We start from the raw sequence: 15,822 nt of genomic DNA, 5'->3' as shown, positions 1-15,822 counted from the left end.
CACCAGTCCACCAGTACTCGGTGAGGTGCCTTTGCAGCCCCTGATGCCCACTTCTACAGATTTGCAGGCCTCTGCTGAGACCCATTTGGAGTCCGGTATGCCGCAAGATGCTTCTTCGACTATGGAACCTGTGTATGTCTCTACCTTGGGTGGGTCTGGAGCTGCTGTGCAGGCTCCAGTTTCTGAGGGTGTATTCCGACCTACCAATATTCATATTAAACCAACAACTTCATTTCCTACTAAAACTATAGAGTTTCTCAGGCCCAGAGTTCGCACTACACCTAGAAAACCAACGTCCAAAGCGCATGCTCATCCTCCCATGCCACAAAAACAAATGCTTAGAATGGCTGAAGATCTTATTACTCTAATTGGGGGAAGCCAGCCTTCCCCTGCCAAAAGACAAAGAATTGAATTTCCTTCTGATTCTGCAGACCAGGAGTCTGATGACTCTGACCCTTCTGATTACCAGGACATACCCTTATCTACCTATGGAGGATTCAGATGCAGAGGAATCCATTCCCTCTGCCTCCGCTCCAGAGGATTTCTCTTTTGGTGAAACCTTGCATACCTTAAGAGAGCATTTCCGCTGGGAATGCCAGGACTATCCTCAGTCCAAAAAGAGACTCTGGGAATTTATAGATTTGCCTCAGCACAGGCCTCTAGCTATACCCCATGTCCTGGATATTGTAGACTGTCTTCTTGGAGTCCAGTCTTACTCCTGACACCTTACCACCAGCTCCTAGAAAACATGACGGGAACTACAGAGTACATGCTTCTTACAAATTTCTCTCTAAGAATCTTACTGCGGATCCAGAGGCCATTTCCCAGGGACCTAAAGGCATTAAGGCTATTACAGCCAAAATCCTTATCATTTCATGCAGGGATTCTAGAGCTTTAGACAGATGGGGTAAGAAGGTATATACCTCTAACTCTTGCCATCAGAGCTTTGAATTGCCAGTTTCACATGTTGAAGTACCAGCAACATATTGTGGAACTAATTAAACAAATAATGGTGTTACTTCCAGATTGTGCAGAAAATAAAGATTTACAAGAGTTAATACATTCTGCAAACCAAGTTAGTAAACATACTTTGTAATGTGGGTTTGATGCCTTAGAAGCATCTTGCAGGGCTGCTGTCACTGGGTCTGTACTGAGAAGGCATGCTTGGCTAAAAGAACAAGTCTTGCCTGACCATGTCAAAGCAAAATTACTAGATGCTCCATTAAATCAGGAGTGTTTGTGTGGCACAAAAGCAGAAGTAGTTCTTAAAAAGATGGAAGAAAAAGCTAAATCTATGCAAACAGTCAAAGATTTCTTATAGGTGCAGCCACCTAGATTCAGTAGGCACTGGCCTTCAAAAAACTGGTCCTTTCCAGTCCCTCTCAGCCCTTCTCAGTCCAAACCCAGGGGAAACAGACCACCAAGACTACAGTCTCAGGGTACACAGAGATCTAAACAATGGAGTGTTTCCACCTCAAAACCAGGGAGTGGTAAGCCGCCCCCTTATGGAAAAAGTTCACAATGACTTCCCAATTACCCTTCCCAGCCATGCCCAAGTACTTGCGCCCTTAGGAGGAAAACTCACCCTTCATGCAAAAAACTGTTCATTACTCAGGACCCATGGGTTCTAAACATTGTATCCCAGGGATACAGATTCTACTTCCACTCACTGCCAACACCAAGCGGGTTGCCAGACCATCCTTCATACCAGTGGGCAGAGGCTCAAAAGCAAATACTTTCCCTATTCCATATCAGGACTTTTCAACCTGTTCCACTAGAACAAAGGGGACAGGGTTTCTACTCCAAATTGTTCCTGGTGCCCAGAAAAGAGAGCTCTTGGCGCCCTATCCTGGATCTATCAATTCTCAACATCTTTCTGGTGGTCCCAAAATTCAAAATGCTTACACTGCAACAGCTTCTTCCTATGCTAGCCAGGGATGCCTGGTTAGTCACCCTAGACTTAAAAGAAGCTTATCTGCACATCCCCATAAGGGAGTCTTGCAGGAAATATCTACGTTTCAGGACAGGTTCTATACACTTATCAGTTCTCTGCACTTCCCTTTGGCTTATCTACTGCGCCCAGAGTATTCACAAAATGCCTGGCTCCAGCCATTGCATACTGCAGGCAGAGGAATATTCAGATCTACCCATACTTGAATGATTGCCTGATTCAGGCGGACAGTCAGGAATTGATACTTCAGCACCTGGCATTTGTCAAAAGACTTCTAACTTCACTGGGATACACCATCAGTGAAAAGAAATCACAACTGGTGCCCAGCCAACAAATTGTATTCCTGGACGCAAGCTTGAACACAACTTCTCAGATGTCATTCCTCACTCCAGAAAAGTAGGTCCAGCTGACAAACTATTTCAAACTAATGGCCAACAAAACCCAGTTATTTTCAAGGAAAATACTGCAAGCCCTAGGGTTCATGGCCTCATGCATTCTGCTAAATTCCATATGCAAGACTGTATACGAGGAAACTTCAGTGGTACTTAAAAAGTCTCTGGTGTCAACATTCTCAGGACCTGGAAACAGCGATTCCTATCATACCTTATCTAAGGGCAGAGTTCCTTTGGTGGGCAGAAGCATGCAACCACAACAAGAGACTTCCTTTCACTCAACCCCTCGCCCCTCACTGCCCAAACCCTGACAACAGACACATCAGACTATGCATGGGGGACTCGCATAGCAGGTAAATGCATTCAAGACAAATGGAGCCCAGAACAAATTGCCCTGCATATCAGTCAAAAAGAGATGCTAGCTATACAGAATGCTCTGTGACAGTCTTCAAATACCTTATCCTTCCAGGACAGCTCCTGATAAAGGCAGACAACACCACAGTTATGTGGTACATAAGCAGGGCGAGACTCCTTCTTACCCACTCTGCAGGTTAGCCATGGCTCTTTGGAACACAGCCTTGAGCATCCAGGTGCACCTACAAGCTCAATTCCTGACAAGCAAGCAAAATTCACTGGCAGATGACTTAAGCAGAAGTCTACTGGATCCTCAGGAGTGGAAACCGGAACCCAACTAGTTCAAACTTCTAACCCATAGGTAGGGAACTCTGGAAGTGGACCTTTTTGCCTCCCCCCGAAACCACCAATTGAACAAGTTTTGCACCAGGAACCCTCACAGCAGAGCCTGGAAGGTGGACACACTATCCTTTACATAGAAAAAACTCTCAATTTATGCCTTTCCTCCTCTGCCCCTCCTCTCAAAAGTACTACTCGAGATCAAACAGGACAGGCCAAGGGCAATCCTTATTGCACCAGACTGGCCACGCCAGCACTGGTACCCACTCCTACGCAATGTGACAGCAGTGCCACCCTGGCACCTACATCAGACACCTTCCCTGCTGTCTCAGCAGGAGGGACAAATTTTGCATCCACATCTGCAAACCCTAAACCTTGCAGCCTGGCTTATCCCATGAATACGCCACCAGCAAACAGGTGTTGGACGTCATCCTTGAGGCCAGAAGTCCTGGTACTAGGAAATCCTATGCTGAAAAGTGGAAAAGATATTGTTCTTGGAGTCGATCTCAAGGAATGGACACAGCTGTGCCCAACTTACCTCAAATCCTTGATTACCTAGTAGAGCTGCTCCACAGAGGCATGTCCTTCTCATCCATTAAGATTCATGCCTCTGCCATATCAGCTCATTATAATACTGAGCCTCCTCTCTTTTCTCACCCTCTCAAGCAGTTCCTGAGAGGAGCTAACAATTTAAGGCCCCCTAGGAGAGCTCCCACCCCGGCCTGGGACCTTAACTTTGTACTGGAAAAGCTCACACTTCCCACTTTTGAACCTGCTGCTTCAACAGAGTTAAAATTCCTCTCTTGGAAAACAGCCTTACTTTTAGCTACTACTTCAGTAAGAAGAGTGTCTGATTTACAGGCACTAATGGCAGTGGAGCCCTTCATTATTTTCCATGCTGACAGGGTTTCCCTCAGGACTAACCCTTCCTTTATGCCCAAGTTGGTATCCAGTGTAGCTATAAACCAATCCATCCATTTGCCAACCTTTTTCCCTAGTCCTCAGAATAGAGCGGACAGGGTCCTGCACTCCTTGGACGTGCACAGACAGCTCAGGTTCTACCTTGACAGGACTAAGCCTTTCAGAAAATCTGACCAGCTACTACTCAGCTTTCCTACAGGGGCAGAGGGCAAGGCCATTTCGAAGCAAACCATTTCCAAATGGATAGTACACTGCATCCATTTCTACTGCAAGCACCATGGAAAACCTACCCCTCTGGGGATCAGAGCTCATTTTACTAGAGCTACTTCAACCTCTACAGCATTTCTCAGGGGGGTCCCCACCAGGGACATCCTGGAAGCTGCAGCCTGTACCACACCTTCACCAAGCATTACCACTTGCCTATTTTTTCCAAATCCAGAGCTTGATTTGCTACAGCAGTCTTACAAGGCCTGCTAGCCAGCCCCAACACTTCTTGACTGCCTCCACCCTTCCTCAGCTTTGGGAATCAACCCAAGTGTGATGACTGCAACAGTGAAACCCGAAGAACATAGTACAGTTGTGTACACTTACCATAAATGTAGATGTTCGAGTGTATTCACTGTTGCAGTCCTGGTTTCCCTCCCTCCAGCTTTTCTCTATCCTTTTTACCTATCCTCTTTATGGCCATCTTTTATGGCAGGGTTATTTACTTTTTTACTGGAGGTGTTCCACACCATGTAATAGCTTCCTATTTTGGGGGCTGCTGACATCTAGGGCAAGAAAACCTGATGTAATGGCGTCTGCTGCATGTTTTATACCCCTGACGACCCGATGTAATCGAAGAGGCGACAGCATCCGATGCAGAAATCCCAATACTCTGGTATTCTGGCCGACTGAGTGCTACCTGCAGGCAGATAACCCAAGTGTGATGACTGCAACAGTGAATACACTCTAACATCTACATTTATGCTAAGTGTACACAACTGTACTTTTTTCCTAGGACTCGTTGATAAAAATGGATTGGAAGGTATTTGCTAGGGCAAGTTCCTTCAGAACCTTCTGTACAGTGAAACATTTTGTGCTGCTTAGAATGATTGAATGTGCCAGGAAAACATACTTTATTCACTGCTGTAACAAGCTGTTCAGAATATTTCTTTCCATTGAGCACTCCTGTGTTTGCAAGCCTGTTTATCTAAAGCCCTGCTTTCTTCTGTTTAGTTTGAAGCATATGTCATGTCTTATGTTTGTGTGCTTTTTGACAGCTGCTTTGAAAAAAGACATGTGGTAGTGCTATAAACTACAGTACAGCCCCCAATGTTGGTAGGTGCTTTATATGTACATCTGTGGCTTTTCATAGAACTGTCATGTACCCTGTTCATTGCATCATTCAGCAATTTTATTGAAGGAAAACGCCACCTTTAAACTCAGAAAATTATTATTTTCAGTGTATCTTTGCTTTCTGAGCATTTTTCATATATTATTTATCTTAGTTGACAGGGACAGTCTGACTGGGATGGTTACCCTTTTTCCATCAAAGGCCCAGGAAGAGAAGCTCCAGTAGACACACAACATACAATATCCAGTATATTTTCATTTTCTGCATTTTGTATATTTTCATGTACATAATTTAACTCAACAGACAATTTATGCTAACCTTGCATCATACAGTTTGACTGTAAGAAAAAGAGAAAATAAGAGAGAGCCTGTGCATTTGCATAAGGTTGTAGCAGACAGACGTACAAAGAAAAACAAGGGAAGGCAAAACATTGACGTTCAGGTTGAAATTAGTTAAGTAGCAGTATGGTAAAGGAGAATGAGAAGTAGGTAGTTAAGAAATATAATCCGTTAATTGTTTACAGTAGTAGATAGAAGGGAAAGTTTAATAATCATATGGGAATTTAGTGCAGAGCAGCTATCATTTTGTCAGAGGTATTGCAGCTTGTATTTTCCTGACTAGAAATTCTTCAGCTGTGTAGAGCAAGAGCAGAGCAAAGTGCCTTGCAGATGCTGTTTAGCAAACCTTTAAAGCATTTATTGATGTTCTTCATCTCACATTGCTGCAGTCCTTACACTTGGGTAGTCCGCTGTCCACTGTCGGCCCGAATATCAAAGTATAAGGCTGACGTCGGTCAGGGCGCATTTAACTGACGTCAGGACGTCAGGGTACAAATGCGCATGACCGGCGTCATATCCTCAGTCTTTTTTGCCGCATGGTCCGATGCAGAAGCAGCATTGCGAGTGCCGGTTGGCGTTCTGAGATTTTTCGATTTAGAAGTTTCAGACCGAGTTCAAAGTTGGCTAAGTACCCCGTTGGGGTATATTTTAGTTTTTTCTTGCCTCAGTCATTTACTGGATGTCAGAAAAAGTTAATAATTGCGTTTCTTGTGGGAAACAGATACCGCATAGAGATTATCATACTTTGTGTATTCCTTGCTTAGGGCCTGAGCATGACGTTGTTGGCTGTCGCTCTTGTGCTGGATTTAATAAACGCACTATAAAGAGAAGGTTGGATTGTGCAAGGTTAGTCTTTGGGAAGCGGTGCAATTATAAAATGCCGTCGGGTGCTCCGTTACCCGCTTCCTCGAAGAAGCGCAAGGACAAGGCAGTTAAGCCTAGGCTAGAAGAACCGTCTGTACCGGACGCCGGTTCTTTAGAGGTGTCGGTGGAGCCGGTGGCTCCACCGGAGATTTCTTTGTGTTCCCAGAGTGAGACCTTATTATTGCAAGATGTGGCCTCTCAGGAGGCAAGTCAGGCTGAGGGGCTTCTCAGGTTACTATACTCCCTCCCTTCCTAAGGTGGCTAGGCCCTCTCCTTCTGTTTCTAAGGCTTCTCCCAGGGGCAGGCCAGGTTTAGCTTCAGTTGGTGTTACCCCTAGCTCTTCAGGTACTATGCCCAAGAAGCATATGCTTAAAATGGCAGAAGATTTGATTACTTTGATTAGGGGTTCTATGCCCCCTCCTGCTAAGAGACCTAGGGTGGAGCCTGAGCTGGGGGGTTTTGAGCAAGCTTCAGATGTTTCAGAGTCTTCAGCTGAAGACTTGCAGGAGTACTCTCCTTATTCTGATTCTGATGTGGATGATTCTACTCCTCCTGCTACTCCTCCTGAGGATTTTTCTTTTTCAGAAACTCTTCATTCCATGAGGGAGCATTTTAAGTGGGAGGGTCAGGACTTCTCTGATTCCAGGAAACGGCTTAGGGATTTTCTGTTTTTACCCCAACATAGGCCTTTGGCTATACCTCCTGTTTTGGATGTAGTGGAAGATGTTTTTACAGAGGCTTCTCTTAATCCTGATTCTTTGCCTCCTGCTCCTGTTAAGCCGGATAGGTATTACAGGGTGCCTGAAGTTCACAAGTATCTTTTTAAGAGTCCTAGGGCAGACCCAGAAACTGTTAGCCAGGGGCCTAAGGGTGTTAAGGCTTCTGTTGTTAAGAATCCGGTTCCTACAGACAAGGAGGCTAGGGCCTTGGATAGATGGGGAAAGAAAGTTTATACTACTTCCACTCTTGCTATGAGGGCTCTGAATTGCCAGTTTCACATGTTGAAATACCAAAACTATCTCCTTTCACAATTGAAGTCTAAGGTTGATGCTCTGGCAGTAGGTATTGATTGTAAAGAGTTGCAAGATTTAGTACATGTTTCTGAACAGGTGGGTAAGCATTCTTTGCAATGTGGTTTTGATGCTGTACAGGCCTCGTCTAGGGTGGCTGCCACTGGGACTGTTCTTCGCAGGCACTCCTGGCTGAGGGATCAGAATTTGTCTGAACATGTTAAAACAAGGATTTTAGATGCTCCTTTACAATCTGACTTGTTGTTTGGTCCTCCTGTTGAGACAGTCTTAAAGAAAATGGAAGACAAAGCTAAGTCTATGCAGACTGTTAAAGATTTTTTGCAGGTCCAGCCTCCAAAGTTTAGTAGAAATTGGCCTACTAAGGGGTGGACGTATCCTTCTTATGATTCCCAGTCTAGGGGTAGATCTAAACGTGGTAAGGGCAGAGCTCACGGCTCCTTCAGGCCTAGAACAGGGAGTTCTCCTGCACAGGCTTCGGATGAGGGCAGGGGGTCAGTCCTTTCGTAAGCAGACCCAATGACCTACCTTTTCAGCTGCCAGAGCCTGCTCGTCTGGCAGCACCTTTGGGAGGAAGGTTGGCACTTTTCAAAGAAAATTGGAGTTTAATTACCCAGGACAGATGGGTATTGGATATCATACACCACGGCTACAGGTTTTATTTCCATACCTTGCCTCCTTTCAAAGGCATGCCAGACGTTCCTCCTCAACAAAGAATAGAGGCTCACAAACAGGTTTCTCTGTTGCTCCAACTAGGGGCCATACAGCCGGTCCCTCTGCCAGAAGTGGGCCTAGGATTTTATTCTCGCCTGTTCCTAGTACCAAAGAAGGGGAACACGTGGAGACCAATTTTGGATTTATCTATCCTCAACACTTATCTGGACATTCCCAAGTTCAAAATGTTGACGTTGCAGCAGCTTTTACCTTTGCTGGGCAAAGATCATTGGATGGTAACTTTGGATCTCAAGGAGGCTTACCTTCATGTTCCTATCAGACTCAGTTGCAGAAAGTATCTGCGTTGAGCTGGGACTTCTCACTATCAGTTCTCTGCATTGCCCTTTGGCTTATCTACTGCCCAGAGTGTTCACGAAAGTTCTGGCTCCAGTGATAGCTTTCTTCAGACTAAAAGGAATACAGATCTATCCTTATTTGGACGACTGCCTAATTCTGGCTCAAGGAAGGGAAGAGCTTCTTCGTCATTTGGAATATGTGATAGCAGTGCTAAGATGCCTAGGGTATTCTGTGAACGAAATAAAGTCCAGTCTAGTACCCTCTCAAGACATGTGCTTTCTGGGTGTGAGACTGAATACAGCAGCCCAGATGGCCTTTTTAACCCCGGACAAACAGAAGAGTCTATCCCTTTACTTCCATCAACTATCTCATCAGTCCGGGCTGACTGCAAGGACAGTCCTTCAAGCCTTAGGGTTCATGGCATCTTGTATTCTGGTGCTTCCCAATGCCAAACTGCATATGAGGAAGCTACAATGGTATCTCAAAATGTATGGACACAGCACTGCCAGGATCTGGACACTGTCATTCAAATAATACCTTGCATTCAGAAGGAATTTTTGTGGTGGGCTCAGGAATGTCACCTAAACAAGGGACTCTCTGTGACCCGCCAGAGGCAAGTCAGATTTTAACGACAGATGCCTCAGACAAAGCTTGGGAGCTCATCTAAACGGAAAGTGGATACAAAACAAGTGGCCTGTCAGACTACAACATCTACATATCAACATGAAGGAGATGTTAGCAGTCCAGTTTGCATTAATAGCTTTCAAGGAATTCCTTCTTCCAGGACAGGTGTTGATTCTAACAGACAACACAACTGTCATGTGGTACATCAACAAGCAAGGGGAACGATTCTTATCCTCTATGCAGGCAAGCAATGATTTTGTGGGAGACTGCTCTCAGTTTACAGCTCAATCTTCAGGCAAGGTTTCTGCCAGGAGCACAGAACTCCTTAGCAGATGTGTTGAGCAGGCAATTATGGATCCCCACGAGTGGAAATTGGATCCTCATGTATTTCAGAAATTGACAGTGTCATGGGGAACTCCAGACATAGATCTGTTCGCTTCTCCACTAAACCATCAGCTGCCAAAGTTTTGCACGAAAAGGTTTCATCCCACAGCTTGGAGAGTGGATGCTCTTTCTTTCAATTGGAGCAATCTTCATGTGTATGCCTTTCCACCTCTGCCTCTCCTCCCAAAGGTACTTCTGAAGGTCAGACAGGACAAGCCAAGGATGATTTTAATAGCTCCAGATTGGCCTCGACAGCACTGGTACCCATTACTAAGAAGTCTAGCACGGAAGCCTCCATGGCCTTTGCCTTCGATTCCACACCTGTTGTCACAGGAGGACAGCCATTTGCTCAATGTCAAGCTTCACTCTCTACACCTAACAGCCTGGCATATTCTGTTTTGAACCATAATGGGCCTCCACTTCCTCAGCAAGTTTTGAATGTTATTTTGGAAGCTAGAAGGCCTAGTACAAGGAAAGTGTACGCTGATAAATGGAAGAGATTTTTATTTTGGAGTGCAGCAAAGGATTTTGATGATGTTCTTCGTCTTCCATTGCTGCAGTCCTGACTATTGGGTATAGTCCGCGTCCAGTCGGCCCGAATACCAGAGTATAAGGCTGACGTCGGTCAGGCGCATTAGACTGACGCCAGCGTCAGGGTACTAATGCGCATGACCGCGTCATATCCTCAGTCTTTTTGCCGTGATCCGATGCAGAAGCAGTTTTGAGTGCAGGTTGGCGTTCTGAAATATTTCGAACCGGAGTTTCAGACCGAATCAGAGTTGGCTAAGTACCCGTTGGGGAATATTTTGGTTTTTCTTGCCTCAGTTTTAACCGGATGTCAGAAAAAGTGAATAACTGTATTTCTTGTGGGAAACAAATACCTCATAGGGATTACCATACATTATGTATACCTTGTTTAGGGCCTGAGCACGGCGTTGTTGGTTGCGCTCTTGTGCTAAGTTTAACAAACGCACTATTAAGAGGAGGTTAGACTGTGCCAGATTAGTGTTTGGGAAGCGTTGCAATTATAAAATGCCGTCGGATGCTCCGGCGCCCGCTTCATCAAGAAGCGCAAGGACAAAACAGCGAAGCCTAGGGTTGATGAACCGGCAGTCCCAGCCGTCGGTTCTTTAGATGGCTCTGTGGAGCCAGAGGTTTTGCCAGGAGTTTCTATAGAGTCTCAGGCAGAAACTTTACTGTTACAGGATGTACCCTCTCAGGAGGCAGGCCAGGCTGAGGGGCTTCTCAGGTAACTATTCTTCCCTCTTCCCAAAGTAGTTAGAGCCTCTCCTTCTGTTGCCAAAACTTCTTTTAGAGGTAGGCCAACTTCAGCTTCAGTAGGGCTTCTCCTAGCCTTTCGGGTTCTGTACCTAAGAAACATATGCTTAAAATGGCAGAAGATTTGATTACTATGATTAGAGGTTCTATGGGCCCTCCTGATAAGAGGCCTAGAGTGGAACCAGAGTTTGACAGTTTTGAACAGGGTTCAGGGGCTTCTGAATCTTCTGCGGAAGATTTGCAGGAGTATCCTCATTATTCTGATTCTGATGTGGATGATGCCACTCGGCTTCTCCTCCTGAGGATTTTTCATTTTCAGAGACTCTGCATTCCATGAGGGAGCACTTTAAATGGGAAGGCCAGGATTACTCTGATTCCAGGAAGAGGCTTAGGAATTCTTGTTTTACCCCAGCATAGGCCCTTAGCTATACCTCCTGTGTTGAATGTGGTGGAAGATGTTTTTGCAGAGGCTTCCCTGAACCCTGATTCTTTGCCTCCTGCTCCTGTTAAACCTGATAGGTACTATAGGGTGCCAAGCTCATAAGTATTTATTTAAGAGTCCTAGGGCGGACCCAGAAACTGTTTCTCAGGGGCCTAAAGGTGTTAAGGCCTCTGTGGTTAAAAATCCTGTTCCCACTGACAAAGAGGCAAGGGCGTTAGATAGGTGGGGTAAGAAAGTGTATACTTCTTCCACTCTAGCCATGAGAGCGTTGAATTGTCAGTTTCACATGCTGAAATATCAAAATTATCTCCTTTCACAATTGAAATCTAAGGTGGATGCTTTGGCGGAAGGTATTGATTGTAAAGACTTGCTGGATTTAGTTTATGTGATGTGCTTTCTGGGTGTGAGACTGAATACAGCAGCCCAGATGGCCTTTTTAACCCCGGACAAACAAAAGAGTCTGTCACTTTACTTCCATCAACTATCTCATCAGTCCGTGCTGACTGCAGAGACAGTCCTTCAAGCATTAGGGTTCATGGCATCTTGTATTCTGGTGCTTCCCAATGCCAAACTGCATATGAGGAAGTTACAATGGTATCTCAAAAATGTATGGACACAGCACTGCCAGGATTTAGACACTGTCATTCAAATAATACCTTGCCTTCAAAGAGTATTTTTGTGGTGGGCTCAGGAATGTCACCTAAACAAGGGACTCTCTGTGACCCGGCCAGAGGCGAGTCAGATTTTACCGACAGATGCCTCAGACATTGCTTGGGTAGCTCATCTAAATGTAAAGTGGATACAAGACAAGTGGCCTGCCAGACTACAGCATCTACATATCAACATAAAGGAGATGTTAGCAGTCCAGTTCGCATTGCTGGCTTTCAAGGAGTTACTTCTTCCAGGGCAGGTGTTGATTCTAACAGACAACACAACTGTCATGTGGTACTTCAACAAACAAGGGGAACACATTCTTATCCTCTATGCAGGCATGCAATGATTTTATGGGAGACTGCCACGCTTGCACCTAACTCTTCAGGCAAGGTTTCTGCCAGGAGCACAGAACTCCTTAGCAGATGTGTTAAGCAGACAAATCATGGATCCCCACAAGTGGAAACTGGATCTTCATGTATTTCAGAAATTGACAGTGTCATGGGGAACTCCAGACATAGATCTGTTCGCTTCTCCACTAAACCACCAGCTGCCACAGTTTTGCACAAAGGGGTTTCATCACACAGCTTGGAAAGTGGATGCTCTGTCTTTCAGTTGGACAAACCTTCATCTGTATGCCTTTCCACCTCTGCCTCTTCTTCCAAAGGTACTGTTAAAGGTCAGACAGGACAGGCCAAGGATGATTTTGATAGCTCCAGATTGGCCTCGCAACACTGGTACCCTCTACTACGGAGTCTGGTAAAGAAGCCTCCATGGCCTTAACCTTTGATTCTCAAGATCTGTTATCCCAGCAGGACGGTCATCTGCTCAAGGTCAAGCTTCACTCTCTTCCTCTGACAGCCTGGCATATTCTGTGTTGAAACACAGCAGGTCTCAACTTCCTCAACAAGTTTTAAATGTGATTATGGAAGCTAGAAGACCTAGTACAAGGAACGTGTACGCAAAATGGAAGAGATTTTTATTTTGGAGTACAGCAAAGAATTTGGAGATTTCTGAGCCTAATTTGAGTATGGCTCTTCAATATCTTACTGAGTTACTGGACAAGGGTCTGTCCTTCTCTTCCATCAAGATTCATGCTGCAGCGATCTCAGCTCACTATGATTGTGACCCACCATTGTTTTCGCATCCTTTGTTCAAGCAGTTTCTTAGAGGGCTAAGAATATAAGACCCCACGTGAGCTCCTACTCCTGCTTGGGATCTCAATTTTGTGTTGGAAAAACTTACTCTACAACCTTTTGAGCCTGCGGCTACTGCTGAATTGAAATATTTGTCATGGAAGACTGCTTTTTGGTTGGCTATTACTTCTGAAAGAAGGGTGTCTGCGTTGAAGGCCCTTATGGCAGTCGTCCCCTTTTGATTTTCCATAAGGATAGGGTATCATTACGTACTAATCCTTCCTTTATGCCTAAGGTGGTTTCTAGTGTGGCTTTAAACCAAACTATTCATTTGCCTACCTTTTATGCAGACCCCCAAAATAAAAGGGAAAAGATTTTGCATACTTTAGATGTACACAGGCAATTGCGTTATTACTTAAGCAGGACTAAGGATTTTAGGCAGTCTCAGCAGTTGTTTGTTTCTTTTGCTTTGAGTTCAGGGCAAGCCTGTGTCAAAACAAACTATTTCTAGGTGGATTGGCTTTTGCATTGCATTTTGCTATTCCCATCATGGCAAGGAGGTTCCAGCTGGGATTAGGCCTCATTCCACTAGGGCTACTGCCACTTCAACAGCATTTCTACGGGGTGGCAACTAAGGATATTTTGGAAGCAGCTACTTGGAGTTCAGTGCATACTTTCTCTAAGCATTATCACCTTCCTATCTACTCTAAGTCTAGGGCTGGTTTTGCCACAGCTGTTTTGCAAGGCATGTTGTCAGCTCCTGCTTCTTTATGATTTGCCAGCCTCCCTTACCTCTGCTTTGGGATTCTACCCAATAGTAAGGACTGCAGCAATGGAAGTCGAAGAACATAGTACAGTTTTGTACCTACCAAAAATGCAGATGTTCGAGGATTCCATTGCAGTCCAATCCCTCCCTCCTTCCCTCTGTGTTTAGGGGTGGTTGTGTAGGTGATTTACCTGCTTATATTTTTGTATATATTGTTCATGTTTTGGTGCAGGTATTTTGGGCCTTGTCTTTTTAGGGTCTTCTGACATCTGGGGCAAGAAAAGACTGAGGATATGACGCCGGTCATGCGCATTAGTACCCTGACGTACTGACGTCAGTCTAATGCGCCCTGACCGACGTCAGCCTTATACTCTGGTATTCGGGCCGACTGGATGCGGACTATACCCAATAGTAAGGACTGCAGCAATGGAATCCTCGAACATCTACATTTATGGTAGGTACAAAACTGTACTTTTCTGAGCCTAATTTGTGTGTGGCTCTTCAATATCTTACTGAGTTACTAGACAAAGGTTTGTCTTTCTCTTCTATTAAAGTTCATGCTGCAGCAATTTCAGCTCACTATGATTGCGACCCGCCATTGTTTTCTCATCCTTTGTTCAAGCAATTTCTTAGAGGGGCAAAGAATATAAGACCCCCACGAAGAGCTCCTACTCCTGCTTGGGATCTCAATTTTGTGTTGGAGAAACTCACTCTACAACCTTTTGAGCCTGCAGCTACTGCTGAGTTGAAATATTTATCATGGAAGACTGCTTTTTTGTTGGCCATTACCTCTGCAAGAAGGGTTTCTGAATTACAGGCCCTTATGGCAGTTGAGCCTTTCTTGATTTTCCATAAGGATAGGGTATCATTACGTACTAATCCTTCCTTTATGCCTAAGGTGGTTTCTAGTGTGGCTTTAAACCAGACTATTCATTTGCCTACTTTTTATGCAAATCCCCAAAATAAGGGGAAAAGATTTTGCACACTTTGGATGTACACAGGCAGTTGCGTTATTATTTGGACAGAACTAAAGGGTTCAGGCAGTCTCAGCAGTTGTTTGTTTCTTTTGCTTTGAGTTCTCAGGGCAAGCCTGTGTCAAAACAAACTATTTCTAAGTGGATTGGGTTTTGCATTGCTTTCTGTTATTCCCATCATGGCAAGGAGGTTCCAGCTGGGATTAGGCCTCATTCCACTAGGGCTACTGCCACTTCAACAGCTTTTTGAGGGAGTGGCAACCAAGGATATTTTGGAGGCAGCTGCTTGGAGTTCTGTGCATACTTTCTCTAGGCATTATCACCTGCCACTTTACTCTAAGTCCAGGGCTGGTTTTGCCACTGCGGTTTTGCAGGGCATTTTGGCAGCTCCTGCTTCCTTATAGTTAGCCATCCTCCCTTACCTCTGCTTTGGGATTCTACCCAAGTGTAAGGACTGCAGCAATGTGAGATGAAGAACATAGTACAGTTTTGTACCTACCATAAATGTAGATGTTCGAAGATCCACATTGCTGCAGTCCAATTTACCCTCCCTCCTTCCCCTCTGTTGTTGGAGGTGGTTGTGTGGGTTGGGTTGTACATATTGTGTATATTGTATATATTGTACTTATAGTTAGTGCAAGGGTGGTTGGTTATTTGTTTGCTGTCTTTTGGTTTTGACCTTTATTTTTAAGGTCTTCTGACATCTGGGGCAAGAAAAGACTGAGGATATGACGCCGGTCATGCGCATTTGTACACTGACGTCCTGACGTCAGTTAAATGCGCCCTGACCGACGTCAGCCTTATACTTTGATATTCGGGCCGACCGTGGACAGCGGACTACCCAAGTGTAAGGACTGCAGCAATGTGGATCTTCGAACATCTACATTTATGGTAGGTACAAAACTGTACTTTCTGTAAACTTTTAACTGTAGTGAGATGGAGTTCCACAGTTTTGAGACATGGTAAGAATACTTTTTCATTTCTGGTAGAATTTTTGAGTTGCTTACAACTAGGAGAGATTTGTCATTGGAGT

General features: G+C 44.9%; 1 protein-coding gene across 1 annotated transcript in view; it reads left to right on the top strand.

The window, feature by feature from the left end:
- The window catches only part of CSNK1D (casein kinase 1 delta), a 946,953-nt gene that overhangs the window by 649,354 nt on the left and 281,777 nt on the right, over nucleotides 1-15,822 (top strand). The window lies entirely within an intron of this gene.

This window comes from Protopterus annectens, chromosome 4.part0 (genome assembly GCF_019279795.1).
Source record: "Protopterus annectens isolate FY-2018-M chromosome 4.part0, PAN1.0, whole genome shotgun sequence".
Classification (NCBI taxonomy): Eukaryota; Metazoa; Chordata; order Ceratodontiformes; family Protopteridae; genus Protopterus; species Protopterus annectens.
This window is presented reverse-complemented; position numbering and strand designations above follow the sequence as displayed.